The sequence below is a fragment of the Rhinopithecus bieti genome, unplaced genomic scaffold, assembly GCF_001698545.2.
Source record: "Rhinopithecus bieti isolate Rb0 unplaced genomic scaffold, ASM169854v2 scaffold_2272, whole genome shotgun sequence".
In the NCBI taxonomy this organism is placed as follows: Eukaryota; Metazoa; Chordata; class Mammalia; order Primates; family Cercopithecidae; genus Rhinopithecus; species Rhinopithecus bieti.
The window spans coordinates 5,027,351-5,046,071 of record NW_016804163.1 but is presented as its reverse complement, the minus strand read 5'-3'; positions in this window follow the sequence as shown (position 1 = coordinate 5,046,071).

Here is an 18,721-nt window from a genome sequence, read left to right as displayed (position 1 = left end):
AATCAGTTTGCATCCTCACCAACAGTGTACAATCTTGGTGACACTTATCTTTTTTGACATTTTTATAATAGCCATCCTAACAGGTATGAGACAATATCTTATTTTGGGTTTTAGTTGCATTTATCCTTTATTTTGTTAATGTGATGTATCATATTTATCAATTTGCATATATTAAACCATCTTACATCCCAGGAATGAATCCCACTTGATCATGGTGCATAATCTTTCTAATGCACTATTTCATTCAGTTTGCGAATATTTTGTTGAGAATTCTTGCATCTATATTCATAAAGGATATTGGCATGCAGTTATTTGTAGTCTCTTTGTTTGTCTTTGGTAACCATGCCTCCTAAAATTAGTTTGTTCCCTTCTTTCAAATTTTTGTAAAAGTTTGAGAAGGACTGACATAAATGCTCATTTGAATAACCAGTTAAGTAATCTGGATCTCGACTTCTTGTGTTTAGGAGTTCTGATTACTGATCAAATTTCCTTATATATTATTGGTCTGTTCAGATTTTATCTTTCCTCATGATTCATTCATGGTAGGTTGTATGTTTCTAGAAATTTGTAAATTTCTTCACCTTATTTATTGACATATAATTTTCATAAGTCTTATGATTCTTTGTATTTCTACTGTATCAGTTGTAATCACTCTTGTTTCATTTTTTATTTTCTTTTTTCTCTTTTATTTTTAGTCTAAAGTTTTATTAATTTTATCTTTTCAAAACTGGGTGCTTAGTTTCATTAATAATTTCTGTTGTTTTCTAGTGTCTAATTTATTTTACTCTCATTTTGTTATTTCCTTCTGCTAATTTTGGATATAGTTTGTTTTTCTTTTCATGGTAGGTTGTATGTTTCTAGAAATTTGTAAATTTCTTCACCTTAGTGAAGATAGTTCTAAACAATCAATGAGCCAAAAAATCAAGAAGGAAATATAGAAATACCTTGAGATACATGGAAATAATAATTATGTCCAAAATGACATAATTATTATAATATCTGCAGCAAACATAGCTCAAAAAAGACAGTACATATTTATGATTTAAAAAATCTCAGCAACCTAGAAGTTGAAGAAACTTCCTCCAATAATTAGTATCTAGAAAAAAGCCATATTATTATGTACAAAAATTAGTATCTAAAAAAAATAGCACACTTGGTGGTAAAAGATTTAATGCTTTTCTGCTCACATCTGGAATAAGACAAATATGCCTCTCACCACTTCTATTAAACATATTACTGGAAATCTCAGCAAGCATCAAAACAAAAAAAGAAAAAAAGAAAAGAAAAAGAAAAACTCACAGCATAATGAATAGAACTGAACATTTCACTATGTGTAAATTTTGTCTCAGTTGAAAGAAAAAAAAAGATGGGATTGAATATAGAGCAGAATAACCTCAGAAAAAAATAAAAAATAATAATAAAGTGGAACATTACAGTAAATGGGAGACAATTTAAAAAACCCAGCATAATCCACAATTTAACACATGGTGAAGAGATTTTAAGAAATCAATGTCCAATTAAAAAAAAACAAGGATAATTTAAAATTTATTATTAAAAGGCACACAAATATCTCCATGACTTTAATTTTTTGGTTTTCAGATTCCAAAATTTATACTTGTCTCTCTGTGCCTGCTTTATTTCACTTAGTGTAATGGCCACCAGTTGCATCCATGTTGTTGCAAATGACAGGATCTCATCTCATTCCTTTTTCTAGCTTAATAGTACTCTATTTTGTATAAGTACCACATTTCCTTTATCCATTCATCAGCACAAAAACACTCATATCCTCACTTCTGTTTATTGATAGGTTCCATTGCCCAAGAAAAATTGGCTATCATAACCAACACCATGTTCCTGTGTTTAAAGACTGTACGAAGAAGTGCTGTGTGGTCTCATAGGCAGAAAAGCTGAAAGAATGACAAGGGAAAAATCTATGCTGTTGCATTTTTCTATTGCAAACCCTAAAGCTGGAAAAATAGTGTAAAGAGTGAGTGATTCAAACATTTATATAAAGCAAATTACCCTTTAGGTAAAAAGGCAAAACTACATATTCTCAAGCAAGTAAGCAACAGGCTTCTTACCAAAATACTGTAACAAAAATCCAGCGAAACTATATTACTCAAACTTTCTTATTTTTGACTCTATCAATAGACACAGCTCTCTCAAAATAATCTATTATAGGTTAGATTTTTTAAATCAGTACTTTCAGTAGACTATCCTATGTGCAGCAGCTCTTCATCCTGTCATAAAGAAACAGCATCACTCATAATACCTTGACAATATCCATTACATTAAAAAATACAATTTATATGATCACTTTTATCATTTTGTAAAATTATGTTTGCATTATCCATTGTACTTGTTTTTAATAGGAAATATCTGATATACAATTCATATGTGTCCTGCTTTTTGGTAAACAATGGACTTGATGATGGTTTACAATATTAAAGTTGTTACTGTGAAGATATAAAAGCAGCAACCAGAATTAGTTCAGAGGATAAAAGAAAATAAGGAAAACTTCCTATTGATAAATTGAGTTTAGTGGTTAGTGTATTTTGTTTTAGATATTTACAGCCATTTCAAGAGCTTCGGTAGATCTAATACATAATTTAACTCAACCTTATCATCTAACACCAAACATAAATACCATTCACAATAGCATCTAAAAATATCAGGTACTTATATATTGAAAAATTAGTGAGCCCTTTACAATGAGAACTTTAAAACATCACTGAAAGTAAAGATGGCCTAAATATATGAAAAGATGTCCTGTTAAGATATAATATTGTTATATTTTTAATACATGAATTTTCCAAAACTTGACCTGTAGATTCAACACAGGCTATATTGAAGCAACTTCTGGTTATTATGATATTTAGCACTAACCCTGTATGGCTTATTATCCCTGCTCTGTCATTCAAAACCTATTCAGAGGAGTATGTCCTATGATTTCCCAGGTTTCCCTTACACAGATAATTCTCCCATTATTCTGGGTAACTTTAATCTCCAGAAAAGTAAATTCTCTTAACACACAGTAATGATTCCTTGGTAGGCATTCACATTATCCTTCCAGCAAATCACTCCCATAATCAAATCAAAAAACATATTGTCTGACATTGTTTCCTCCTTGATATCGTGAAAAGAATATGTGAGGGTGTGTTCGTGTGTGTGCGTGTGTGTGTCTGCAAGTGCACGTATAAAATTGAATCATGTTTGAATACAGAGAAATTGTACAATTCAGATGGGTATAAAAATAATTATTTAAACCTTGGAACCTAGGGATAACCACATCCAAAATAGGTAGGTGAGTGATGGAAGGTTGGCTAAATGATGAATGATAGATAGATGGTTATGATCTGATAAGATTTTTAACTTCCTGTCTTAGTGTCCCTATATAACCACCTCCCCTGAATGTACTATCCTGTAATATTGACTGTAGGTGTGTGTTATATAACAGACTGATATTATCCTCTTTATATGCATTTTCTATTCTTTAAAATAATCACACTGTTGATATTTCAATTTTATTACATCTGTTATAAAACAATATTTTATACCTTCATAATAAATATTCTATCATTAGATATTTAAAATGTTTTAAAATTTAATTATAAAAAGACTAGATAACACTTTTAATGAAATGCTTTGGCATATCTTTGATTTTTTTGTGAGACACGTTTCAAGATGCGAGTCGTCAAAAGATACAAAAGTTTATATGTTTGGATATATATGCAAATGCCTTTCAGAAAGATTTTACACAAACACAAGAAGAAAAGGGGACCATATTTTAGCACACTTAAGTTTTTACTAGTTTGACCAGTGAAAAGGTAAAAGGTAGTGCATATTCCGTTTAATTTACATTTAATACTATTAGAGAAAATAAACATTGACATGAATACATTGACAAGTGTATGCATCATGTGTCATCTCTATTGATACATAATTACACAATAGCAATTATTTTATTATAAAATCTCCATTTACATGTTTAGTGTATTTTTCATATTAAATCATTTATTCATATATATATATTTAATGTAGTATTGCTCTGTCGCCCAGGCTGGAGTGCACTGGCCCCATCTCGGCTCACTGCAAGCTCCGCCTCCTGGGTTCACACCATTCTCCTGCCTCAGCCTCCTGAGTAGCTGGGGCTACAGGCGCCCGCCACCATGCCCAGCTAATTTGTTGTATTTATAGTAGAGATGGGGTTTCACCATGTTAGCCAGGATGATCTCGATCTCCTGACCGCCCGCCTCGACCTCCCAAAGTGCTGGGATTAAAGGCGTGAGCCATGGTGCCCGGCCATTCATATTCTTTTTAATTTAAAAAATTCATATAGGATTGGGAACATTTCTTACTCATTTAGAAATTTTTGTCTTTTTTGAAATTATATTCTAAATAACATATATATTTTATTTGATTTCTTGGGATTCTTGAATCATAAATTGGACCTTACACAAACTTTTTTTTTCTGCAGTATTTTAAATCAAATTGCATGTATCCTGTCACTTCACCTATAAATACTATAGTATGATCTCTAAATGATAAGGTCTTTTTCAGGACTTTAGTTTGGTTTTGGTTCCTGGGAAGTCAAATCTAGGATGGAAAATTCTGTGCAGAATTTTTATCGGGAAGATCTCTTGTGGGGAAATGTAAGGAAATGAAGAAAGCAGGATTCCACAAAAGGAGAAGCTAACCTGCAGTGAACTGACAGCTGATCCCAAATCTAATAGGATGCCTGAAGCTGGCCCTTGAGTGTTGTTCCAATTAGGCAAAGAGGATGGAACTTTTACGCCCATATTAGCCAGTCACTGGCTGCAGGTTGTTGCTTAGAAAAGGTGCACTTGGCCGGGTGCGGTGACTCATGCCTGTAATCTCAGCACTTTGGGAGGCCAAGGTGGGTGGATCACCTGTGGTCAGGAGTTCGACACCTGCCTGGCCAGCATGGCGAAACTCCGTCTCTACTAAAAATACAAAAACTTAGCCAGGAATGGTGTGGTGTGCACCTGTAATCCCAGCTACTCGGGAAAACAGGCAGGGAGAATTGCTTGAACCCAGGAAGTGGAGGTTGCAGTGAGCCTAGATGATGCCACTGCACTCCAGCCTAGGTGACAGAGTGAGACTCTATCTAAAAAGAAAGAAAGAAAGAAGGAAAGAAGGAAAGAAAGAAGGAAAGAAAGAAAGAAGGAACGAATGAAAGAAAGAAAAGAAAGAAAGGAAGAAGAAAGAAAAAAAAGGAAAGAAAGAAAGAAAGAAAGAAAGAAAGAAAGAAGAAAGAAAGAAAGAGAAAGAAAGAGAAAAAGAAAAGTTGCAGTGAGCCTAGATCACACCACTGCCCTCCAGCCTAGGTGACAGAGGGAGACTCTATCTCAAAAAAAAAGAAAGAAAGAAAAAGAAAAGGTGTACTTTTAAGCAAGGTAGTTCCCTGTTGCCCAGACAATATTATCAGCATCCCAAGGTGGTTGTACTGGCAGGAAAGAGGGAGCCTAGGCAGAACAGCACATCACTTCTATAGACAAGCCCCTGCAGTGCTCAGATTCATGCACTTCTTACAGTCACTTCTATCTTGTTTTCATTTTTGTGAAACTTAGAAGTGCTAGTGTGATAAATAACAACTCACGGTGCTCCACTGTATCTGGAAAATGCAACTGATTCTTATTATCCCTCTTCTCCATAACCCATTCAAGATTCCCCAACCCTTTGTAGCATTCCTTTTAGTCCGGACACCTTGTGTGTAAGATGACCAGATGTTCATTTTGGTTGTCATGCTATTCTCAGTCTGTAGCTGCTATACTTACTGATTCACTGTTAAAATGGGGCAACTGGCCGCCGGTTATTGTGTGAATGCTAATCATACACTCCCTGCCCTCATTGTGTAGAGGCAGCCCTGCCTTTTGTAGATATCAGAGTATATTACCAGCAAGTATGGTGACAATTTCCTTGTCTGATGCTCTTTCAGCATGATGAACCCAAAGTGAATAGATATTATTTATCAAATTAGCTATCAAAGCTATTTATGATATATTATTTTAACAGCTATCAAAGGAAATACCTATTATTTAAAGTTCCCTGGAACTTTTAAGGTGTTCTCTTCTAGAACTCAGTCCACTCTGGGAACATGGACCTCTAGATGCACAGTGATAGGAAGGGAAAATATTCAAGTCAGTTAACAATAGTGATGGTGAGTGAGCCCACTCTTTCATCCATCCTTTGATATCCAAACCTGTTTATTCTACCTATTGAGGACATAATGCCATTCAGTAAAAATTAATTTAAGGTATGTATCACAGCTTAATGGAGACTACCTTATTCTCATAAGGTGGCATATCCATTTTGGCATATTAGTTTTGTCTTTAAGGAGCCGTTCCCATGGACAGTGGTTTCTAGATTGTGGTTTTCAAAAGAATCAGTGTATTCCATGGTTAAGGGATCATTGTCACAATCATTTTGCTATAAAATAGATGAATTATTCTGGAGGGATGTTACATAGCACCCTGTGTGAACAAATTACTCTATATATAGAGTTCTGGTCAAGGTCATACAATAGGAAGGCAAACCCGTACGTTTTTCTGACATTTTGCCAGAAAAACTTAATAAATAAGTTTTGTTCTTCTATAACCAGGATATGTTCATTCCATTTTAAGAGGAAACACTTCTTTTCCCAGGAGAAGCAATCCAGTATCTTCAACTTGCCACCTAGGTTAATTTCTCTTTTGGGTATGACGTCATATCAGGTGCATAGCTTTGGAAAGTTTGTCAATAGTTAGATCATTCTTGGAATCATAGATTAACTTGTGAACTCATGAACAGACTTCATCACTGTCGCTATGATCACTCTGTTCATGAGCCTTTTTGTCACCATTGGGATGACAAGCAAGAGACACTGATTTACTTCAACTGAGTCTCTTTTTTTTGTTTATTTGACTGTGTTGCATGTCATTTTAGCACATGATTTGAAACAACATAAAAACATATTTCTGCTTGCTTCTTATTCTAATAGATACATCCATATGTCTCTTACACAGAGCTCTTCATCTCCAGTTTTCTAATCTTCCTACTTCCAACAGCGATTAAATCAGCCAGGTAACTTGTTGCTGCCTATAGGTTTATATGTATATCAACATAACATGAAATATGCTCTTGATATTATGCCTACTAGTTGTAATTGTGTTCTCTTTGTCAGCTCTTCAGTAAGTAATTAATTCTCTAAATCCCATTTTAGAATTTGTTTTCTAAGGTCATTTCTGGAACCAAGTGTCCCAGATTGTGGTATTCTTGAAGACACAATCTAAGACACTACTTATGCACAGATTTATTGCAATGTGCTCTTGGGGGCTAGACTTATAAGAATGTGGGGAATGCAGGATTGCACAAAAGAAGAAGCCTCCTCACAAGTAGTGTGTAATTGAAACTTCAGTTGCACTTACTCCGAGATCTAAAACTAGGATGCCACTTCAGATTTTTCCCTAAGTGGACCTTTGCATGCATGTATCAGGCAGTCATTGAATATAATCACAGCCACTCCCTCATTTCCCAGGAAAGAGGTAAAACCTTTGTCAAGACAGTTTCCTTCAACTGAAGGCAATTCCTATTAAAAAATATAAGTGTGAACTGCCACCAGCAAGATTGCTAGCAGTAGGGGTTGAGTGTGTAGAAACTGAAAAGGGTGTCTGGCCATTAAATAAGAAAATAATAGCTTTCAAAAAACAGACCTTGGCCGAGCATGGTGGCTCATGCCTGTAATTCCAGCACTTTGGGAGGCCAAGGTAGGTGGATCACCTGAGGCCAGAAGTTCAAGACCAGCCTGGGCAACAGCCTGGAAACTCCATCTCTACTAAAAATACAAAAATTAGCCGGGCATGGTGGCATGTGCCTGTAATCTCAGCTACTCGGGAGGCCGAGGCATAAGAATTGCTTGAACCTGGGAGGTGGAGGTTCCAGTGAGCTGAGATCATGCCATTGTACCACTCCAGCTTGGGTGACAAAGCAAACCTCTGTCTCAAAACAAAACAAACTTATCTTGATTATATATATATATATGCATTTTTTTGACCCCGAACAAATAAATTTCTAGTGAAATAAGAGTAATTATTTACTTTTTCTAGATGTCTTTCTATATCTATCTATCTATTGAATGATGGATGAATCAATCATCCTATTTTCCTTGGATACATCCTACTAGGAAAATATAGTCAAATTATAATTTCAAATATATTTAAGTAATTTTCTTTCTGTGGTTTGGCCATCAACTTGTAATAATTTTTTATATCTACCAGAGTCTATCCTCTTCTGGTGCTAATTTTTGTTTCAATTAACTGGGTGTACTAAAAATTTTAGTGGTTTGAAACAAGAGTATTTTATTATTTCTCATGATTCTTTATGTTGGCTTGATCTTTCTCCTGGCTTAAGCTAGTTCATCTGGGGCTAGAAGGCTCTGGACAGCCCTTATCACTTATATCAAAAGTGGCAGGCTCATTGGTCTGGGGACTACCGGAAGGACGGCCTGACTCATCTCTGCTTCAGGTAGTCTGTCATATAGGCCTTGTCAAGTAACAGTCTCAGGGTTCTAAAGACAAGGAGAGGACAAATCCTAATGTGCAAGTGTTTTTACACCTTTTGTCACACTTGCTAATGTTCCAAGACATTTTGACTTCTTCACCCAAGAATCTGCAAAGTCACCTGGCACATCAAGTTGGGAAGAATTTTAGGTCTTTTAAAATTGTCTACATACAAGATAAAATAAAAAAGAAAGGAAAATTAGAAGCACTTTAAAAAAAAAAACCACTATTTGATTTACAGAGACAACTGTTTTCTATCAAATTGCTCCAGGTTAAGAAACCGTTATTCAAAATGCTTGAGACCAGAAGTATTTTTGATTTTGATTTTTTTTTCCAATTTTGGACTATTTGCATTATGCCTAATAGCTAAGTGTTTTTAATCCAAAAATCCAAAATCTGAAATGCTTAAATGAGCATTTCCTTTGAGTGTCTTGTCAGCACTCAACAATTTTCAGATTTTGGAGCATTTCAAAATTAAGATTTTTGAATTGGGGATACTCAACCTTTAAGAATATCATTAATGTTTACTTTTAAATACTGTACTTAATTTGTCACATATCAATGAAAAATGTTGGACCATCCTCAGTTCACTGCTGTAGAGATTGCCAGTTTTAATTTCTTTTATTACATTCATCTGATGTAGTTTGACATGTTCCTCTATTCTTTTAAAATTTTCTAGAAGTTGATTGGTTGCACACGCTTGCTCTGTTCCAAGTGTAACAGTTTGCCAGAAAACTTAACAAGTAAGTTTTGTTCTTCTATCGTGAGATATACAATGCATGGGCAACTATTTTTGTGTAGTTAGTAGCCATTGATATTCAGTATTTAGACCTTTCAATTTATCACAGTTGTAAAAAGGTTATACCTACTATCTAATTCAATTATTAATCTTAATTAATGAGAAATACTTCTGTAATTTACTATTTAGTTTGCCCAATGGTACATTTTTTTAACAATGATGTACAAGAAATGTTGAATTTATTTGTCTTATAAACTACTTTTTAAAAATCGTGAGTTGGTTCCCAGTTTCCTGAAAAGTTGAACAGTTAGTTTATGTGTGTACAATAATGAATGAGTGGATTTAAATAGCTTTAAAATGGTTTGATCAATAGGATTTTGTCTTTATTGAAGCTCAAAATATTTTATCTTCGTTTATTTATCTCAGTTCTGCAGGCAGAAAAGTCCAAAAGCAAGGCATTAGCATCTGCTGTGGCATTATCAAGGTCCTTCTTTCTGCATCTAAACATGGCAGAAGGACAAACTCTGAAGCTTGCCTAATGCTGCATGAAACCTGTTTTATAAGGGCCTTAATCCTATTAATAAGGAAGGAGCCTTCATGGCCTAACCACCTCTTAAATAGCCTACTTCTTAATACTATCACATTGGCAACCCCTGAATTTCAGAGAGAATTAACTTTCGACATGAATTTGGAAGGAGACAAAAGCATTCAAACCATAGCACACTTCTTACTTTCTTCTTGGCCCATATCTAAATTCAGCCATTAATCCAAGAAGCTTTAGTTCTTTGGTGGGAAATCATATTTCAAGATCACAACCAAAGTGGTTACAATGCTCCTTGATTTAATTCTATCTGCAACTCTAATTCCCTTTTTCCAAGTAACATAACATATGCACAGATTCCAGGTATTAGGATATGGACATCTTCATGGGGCCATTATTCTATCACAATATTCTTGTGTATTTTTGTCACATCTCTCAAGGAATATGTAGTTGTTTATTAATGCTCTGTTATAAGAGTTACACATTCTTCTACAGGTTGACAAAATTTTTTATTTCAAAAGAGTCTGTTATAGCTTCATTGTGGATCATTTTCTTGAAAATACAAAATGATGGTTTTATTATTTTTTTTCAAGAATTTGTTTTTGTATTTTATAATTCCTTTCCAGAGTTCCATTTGTTTGGGTTTACTTGAAAGTAATATTTACTGAGTTATATGTTATAAATATAATCCTTACCAGTCTTCAACCTATTCATAAAGCTTTTAATTTTATACTTATTCTTAGAATTAATTGGCACTTACAAACAATTGATATCTATGTAATTTTCTCACTTTATTTTATTATTTTAGGTTTTGTGGTAATTATTTTATTATTGCTATTGTTTTATTAGTGGTGAGTCAACATTATAAAAAACATCTTAATGAAATAAAAAGGATACTTTCTACCATTAATATCATTCCCTTACTCATATAACTATTTCCTATTTTATGTGTAGTTTCTAGAAAGCCATCTGAAAGTTATTCTTACTCAAGCAAGAGCCACTATGACAAGGTATAATCAGTCTAGTAATATGTCTAAACTTTGTTTTCAGAATCTTGGCCATATGGAGAAGGAATGGTATGGTTGCATCTGGAGATTTGGAGACCTGAGAATACATTATGACAGTAATGCAGGTGAAAAGTGAGACACTCTTGGAAATAGAATAAAAAGAGAACAGATGAAAAATACTTTAGAGATCAAAGTGGGATGATTTCATGACTTCTTGGATAAATGAGGAGGAAAGGAAGTCAAAGATAATTCTTAGTACCTATTTCATTGATGGTGCCTTCTCAAAAATAAGGTCAGAGGAAGAGCAGCCTTTACTATTATTATTATTAGATTAGTTAAATTAGGGATCTTCAGGCTGTGATGCTTATGATAATGTCAATGTGAAATATGAATTTAGGAATCATTATAGATTCAATGCATAAAAGCAATTCAGATTACCCAAAGAGAGCAAGTAGAGGGAGAAGAGAAACAAGGAGGGAATCTTAAGGAACATGAATATTTAAGCTATGGAAAGAACAGAGAGAATGTGGAAAATCAAATACAGAGCAGACTCTCAGGTTGGCATACTCTATTGGAGGCAAAATCAGAAAACAAATTCCAGTAGATGAGATTTGCTATTTCACACATTTCAGATAGGTCAAGTAACTTGAAAATTGAAATGCAATTGTGGAAGTTGGTAACGCTTGAGAGCTATGGACTTTCTAATGCTCAGAAGATGGACTTAGAAAGTCCAAGTTAACGTGTCAAAGATTAAACAGCCAAAATGTTGACAAGTATTCATTTTAGCCAGGAGTGTTTGATTCCTCAATCTTAAACAATACAATTTAAAGAAAGTAAAAAAAAATAAATAAACAAAATACCTACATAAATTACCAATAAAGACTTACTGGTTCTTGTGATGGAAAACATTTTCTAAATTTGAAGGCTTTATACAAAACAATTAGAGGAAAAAACATTTTTTTCATAAAATTGTTAAGATCTCCATGGAAAACAACAAAGGCAAACTTAAAGGAAATATAATACAAATGTTTTTCTTGATACCTGTAAACTTTAATTTCAGATGTACTAAGCTTCTATCAATTTTTCTTAAAAACACATATGATGACTCAGAAACACCAAATCTCATAATACTGAAAACTCTAAAATATTACAATAATCTGAAAGGAAGTACAAGACCTATGGGTCTGAATTGAGAATTACAATTGGCAGCTGGCATGAGCTTTTCCAATTGGAGCAGATGGTATAGATATGCTTTGGTCCCGTGCCACAACCTCCCCCTGGTAAGAGACCAGAACCTATGCCAACAGAAAACTTGGAAGCTGCCTTCCTACTGCACAGACATAAGATTTTTAGGGGATAATAGTATACCTGATTTCCTGTTGCTACACTGCTCTCAAGTACCTCTCATAATATAGAAGATGTTAAAAAATAAAATGAGGACAGAGAGTCAGAGATTGATGTATCCTGTCAAGTATTATCCAAACGTGTTAAATTATGTTGGCAAGGTCACCAATAGGGCTGCCACTATTCATGTCTATTAATGAGTATGTATATTTTTTGAATTATTTTATTTAACATAGTGTCAAATAAAGTAGTCATGGCTTTTTAAGACTATTATAGCTCAAGCAAGTGGAATCACATTACATAAGTATTTTCCAGCCCATGAAATGGGTCTAGAAGCTCTACCGTCAACCTGATGTATACAAATCAATAAGCTGAGATTTGCTAGCTTTTTTCTTCTCCACTAAACAGGTTGGTATTTCAGCTTTCTGTTTAGAAAGCAAACAAAGGCTATAAAGTGGCATATATTAAAGTGGTCTTCCTTATTCCACAGGCTTCAGTCATGCAAAACTTTGCCAACTGTTTGTTTAAATACAGAAGCAAAAGGCTTCAGCCCAGCAATTATTTTCTAGTGCTATCTAAGAAGTATACTCAATGGAGAGTGAGAAAACCCATTGTATGCCATAACATGTCTTTTTTTTTCTAGAGACAGTAAATAGGCTAGACAATTCTTTATTCCAAAATAAGTAAACAGAATCAAAAATACAAATAAGACTTTAAAAAAAAAAAAAGTGCAGAACAATGAATAACAGTAAAAATTGCTTTGAGAGTCAAAGACTTTTCTTCCAAAGGCAGTTTAATTCTCTGAAATCATAAACTCAAATATCCTCTAAAATCACATAGTTCAGATCATTCAACTATTCAATATCATTATTACCTTTATTATTCCTTTTCAACATTACTGACGCCTCTAAACCCTGTTCTCTTCTTTATTTCTCTCAACTTCTTTTTTCTTTGTTACTTACTATTCAACACAAATTTCAGAGTCTCATCCTTGATTATATGCGTGTGAATATCCTCAGCTTTTCTTCTCCATCTTGTTCTACAATAGCTATTGCCTCCTGGAAGAAGTTCAAAGTTGGACAGACTCAATGTGAATTCCCTAAGTCTATGCTAGGTCTTCTGAGCTATGGTAGAAAAAAAAAATCCCGGCTGGGCACGGTAGCTCACGCCTGTAATCCCAGCACCTTGGGAGGCTGAGACAGGTGGATCACGAGATCAGGCGATCGAGACCATCTTGGCTAACACAGTGAAACCCCGTCTCTACTAAAAATACAAAAAAGTAGCCAGGCATGGTGACAGGCACCTGTAGTCCCAGCTGACTGGGAGGTTGAGACAGGAGAATAGCATGAACCCGGGAGGTGGAGGTTGCAGTGAGCCGAGATTGGGCCACTGCACTCCAGCCTGGGCGACACAGTGAGACTCCGTCTCAAAAAAAAAAAAAAAAAAAAACACCTAATTGCAAAGATTATGGCTTAATATTGATATTATTTATTGATTTATTTTACATAGTGTAGTGCTTGGTCATATTTTCCCAGCTGTCTTTAAACTCATCCAGTTTCACCCTGTGTTTCAACACACAACTTTGTTTCAGAAGTTGGTGACCATTAGATGACAATAGATTCCACTGTCTATTACAACATTAAAAAATTTCCTGAATTCTTACCAGTTTTTATTTCTGTTTTAGAGAAAAAGCAGCTTTTCTGTCCATATAGTGACACAAAATTAGAATGACAACACGTTTAAGACTGGTTGAACATTTTAGCGGATGGCTATTAATTGTTATGATTGATGCACAAATGCTACTGGGACCTACTGGGGGAGACCAGTGAAGCAAGAACTTTTTCAATTTTCAGAGCAGTTATGCACATTGAACGTGATTCTTCACCTAGCACAACTTCAGTTGTGTCTCTGGAATTCAAATAAGTGAAAAATATATTTATAAGTAGGTGACTGTAGAACATAACTCTGATTTAAACATAGCCCACCACTTTTTGCATGTGTTTAATATGCTGAGATATACATATAAAAAATGTAGCCATTATAAAAATGAGTGAGAAAGAAACAAATCAAAGTTTATCACTAGAAAACGGCACCAAACCATTGGTGGCTGGGACAATGGCTGTATAACAAGAGCTCTGGGCTGCCGCTCCCAGCAAGATCAACACAGAAAGCAGGTGATTACTGCATTTCCAACTGAGGTACCTGACTCATCTCATTGGGACTGGTTAGGCAGTGGGTGTAGCCAATGGAGGGAGAGCTGAAGCATGGTGGGGTATCGCCTCACCCACGAAGCACAAGGGGACAGGGAACTCCCTTGTCTAGCCAAGGGAAGCTGTGAGGGACTGTGCCGTAAGTACACATCGGACTTATTCTAAAATTGACCACATAATTGAAAGTAAAACACTCCTAAGTAAATGCAAAAGAAAGGAAATCACAACAAATAGTCTTTCAGACCACAGGGCAATCAAATTAGAACTCAGGATTAAGAAACCCACTCAAGGCCAGGCACGGTGACTCACACCTGTAATCCAAGCACTTTGGAAGGCCGAGGTGGGCAGATCACAAAATCAGGAGATCGAGACCATCCTGGCTAATACAGTGAAACCCCATCTCTACTAAAAATACAAAAAAATTAGCCGGGTGTAGTGGTGGGCACCTGTAGTCTCAGATACAGGAGGCTGAGGCAGGAGAATGGTGTGAACCCAGGAGGTGGAGCTTGCAGTGAGCCTGGGCGACAGAGTGAGACCCAGTCTCAAAACAAAAACAAAACAAAACCAAAAAACAAAAAAAAACACCTCACTCAAAACCACACAACTACATGAAAACTGAACAATCTGCTCCTGAATGACTACTGGGGTAAATAACAAATTAAAGCAGAAATAAATAAGTTATTTTAAAACCAATGAGAGCAAAGACACAATGTACCAGAATCTCTGGGACACAGCTAAAGCAGGTTTAGAAGGAAATTTATAGCACAAAATGCCCACAGGAGAAAGTGGGAAATCTCTAAAACTGACAGTCTAACATCACAATTAAAAGAGCTACAGAAGCAAGAGCAAACAAATTCAAGAGCTAGCAGAAGACAAGAAATAACTAATATCAGAGCAAAACTGAAGGAGATAGAGACACGAAAAACCCTTCAAAAAAATCAGTGTATCGAAAATTCCGGCCAGTGCAACCAGGCAAGAGAAAGAAATAAAAGGTATTCAAATAGAGAGGAAGTCAAATTGTCTCTGTTTGCAGATGACATGATTTTATATTTAGAAAACCCCATCGTCTCAGCCCAAAATATCCTTAAGCTGAGAAGCAACTTCAGCAATGTCTCAGGATACAAAATCAATGTGCAAAAATCACAAGCATTCTTATACACTATTAATAGCCAAATCATGAGTGAACTTCCATTCACAATTGCTACAAAGAAAATAAAATACCTAGGAATAATACTTACAAGGGATGTGAAGGACCTCTTCAAGTAAAACTACAAATCTCTGCTCAAGGAAATAAGAGAAGACACAAACAAATTGAAGAACATTCCATGCTCATGGATAGGAAGAATCAATATAATGAAAATGGCCATACTGCCCAAAGTAATTTATAGATTCAATGCTATCCCCATCAAGTTACCATTGACTTTCTTCAGAGAATTACAAAAAACTACTTTACATTTCATATGGAACCAAAAAAGGGCCTGCATATCGAAGATAATTGATAATTCTAAGCAAAAGGAACAAACCTGGAGGAATCACAATACCTGACTTCAAATTATACTACAAGGCTACAGTAACCAAAACAGCATGGTACTGGTACAAAAACAGATATATAGACCAATAGAATAAAACAGAGGCCTCAGAAATAATGCCACACATTTACAACCATCTGATTTTTGACAAAATTAACAAAAGCAAGCAATGGGGAAAGGATTCCCTATTTAATAAATGATGTTGGGAAAACTGACTAGTCATATGCAGAAAACTGAAACTGAGCCCCTTTCTTACACCTTATACAAAAATTAACTCAAGAAGGATTAAAGACTTAAACGTAAAAACCCTAGGAAAAAATATAGACAATACTATTCAGGACATAGGCATGGGCAAAGACTTCATGACTAAAACACCAAAAACCATGGCAACAAAAGCCAAATTTGACAAATGGGATCTAATTAAACTAAAGAGCTTCTGCGCAGCAAAAGAAACTATCATTAGAGTGAGCAGGCAACCTACAGAATGGGAGCCAATTTTTGCAATCTGCCCATCTGACAACAGGCTAATATCCAGAATCTACAAGAAACTTAAACAAATTGACAAGAAAAAAAAACAACCCAATCAAATAGCGGGTGATAGGTATGAACAGACACTTCTCAAAAGAAGACATTTATGCAGCCAACAAACATATGAAAAAANAAAACAGATATATAGACCAATAGAATAAAACAGAGGCCTCAGAAATAATGCCACACATTTACAACCATCTGATTTTGACAAAATTAACAAAAGCAAGCAATGGGGAAAGGATTCCCTATTTAATAAATGATGTTGGGAAAACTGACTAGTCATATGCAGAAAACTGAAACTGAGCCCCTTTCTTACACCTTATACAAAATTAACTCAAGAAGGATTAAAGACTTAAACGTAAAACCCTAGGAAAAAATATAGACAATACTATTCAGGACATAGGCATGGGCAAAGACTTCATGACTAAAACACCAAAACCATGGCAACAAAAGCCAAATTTGACAAATGGGATCTAATTAAACTAAAGAGCTTCTGCGCAGCAAAAGAAACTATCATTAGAGTGAGCAGGCAACCTACAGAATGGGAGCCAATTTTGCAATCTGCCCATCTGACAACAGGCTAATATCCAGAATCTACAAGAAACTTAAACAAATTGACAAGAAAAAAAAACAACCCAATCAAATAGCGGGTGATAGGTATGAACAGACACTTCTCAAAAGAAGACATTTATGCAGCCAACAAACATATGAAAAAAAGCTCATCATCACTGGCCATTAGAGAAATGCAACTCGAAACCACAATGAGATACCATCTCATGCCAGTTTGAATGATAATTAAAACGTCAGGAAACAACAGATACTGGAGAGAATGTGGAGAAATAGGAACGCTTTTACACTATTGGTAGGAGTGTAAATTAGTTCAACCATTGTGAAAGACAGTGTAGAGATTCCTCAAGGATCTAGAACCAGAAATACTATTTGATGCAGCAATTTCATTACTGGGTATATACCCAAAGTATTATAAATCATTCTACCATAAAGACACATGCACATATATGTTTATTGCAGCACTATTCACAATAACAAAGACTTGGAAGCAATCCAAATGCCCATCAGTGATAGACTGGATAAAGAAAATATGGCATATATACACCATGGAATACTAGGCATCCATAAAAACGATGAGGTCATGTCCTTTTCAGGGACATGGATGAAGCTGGAAACCATCATTCTCAGAAAACCAACACTGGAACAGAAAACCTAACACTGCATGTTCTCATTCATAAGTGGGAGTTAATCAATGAGAACACACGGACACAGGGAGGGGAACATCACACATCAGGGCCCGTCAGGGTGGGGGTGGCTAGGGAAGGGATGGCATTAGGATAAATACCTAATATAGATGATGGGTTGATGGGTGCAGCAAACCACCATGGCATGTGTATACCTGTGTACCAAACTGGCAACTTCTGCACATGTATCCCAGAACTTCAAGTATAAAAAAAAAGAAGAAGAAGAAATATAACTAATCATATGATCCAGCAATCCCACTACTGGGTATTTGGTCAAAGGAGATGAAGTCAGTATGTCAAAGAGGTAGCTGTTCTCTTATATTTACTGCTGCACTATCCTCAATAGCCTAGATATGATATCAACCTAAGTGTTTGTGAACAGATGAATAAAGAAAATGTGGTATATATACACAATGGAATACTCTCAGCCACAGAAAAAGAATAAAATCTTGTCATTCACAGCAACATCAGTAAGCCTAGGGGACATTATATTAAGTGAAATATGTCAAGCATGAAAAAAATAAATATTGCATGAACTTACTCATTTTAGGAATCAAAAAATCTGGTATCATAGGAGTACAGAGTAGAATAGTGGTTACCAGAGGCTAAGGAGGGTAATAGAAAGGTGGGAGAAGGGGAGATGTTGATCAATGCGCATAAGAAGAATAAGCTCTGGTGTTCTATTGCAAAGTAGAGTGGAAATAGTTAACAATATCGTATATTTCAAGATAACTATAAGAGAGGACTTTGAATGTTCTCATCAAAAATAAATGATAGATGTTTGAGCTGATGTATGTGCTAAATACTCTTATTTGATCATTACACCATGGACACATGTATTGAAACATCACTGTACCCCATACATATGAACAATTTTATGTCAATTAAAATAAGGTAAAACTTTTAAAAGAGTAATAGTTAAATGTCTCTAAAAAAAACTTTTCAATTTTAAAGGATATAGTAGCTATAAAAGTTTCCTTTTATTTAAATATTTTATATAATTGAATAT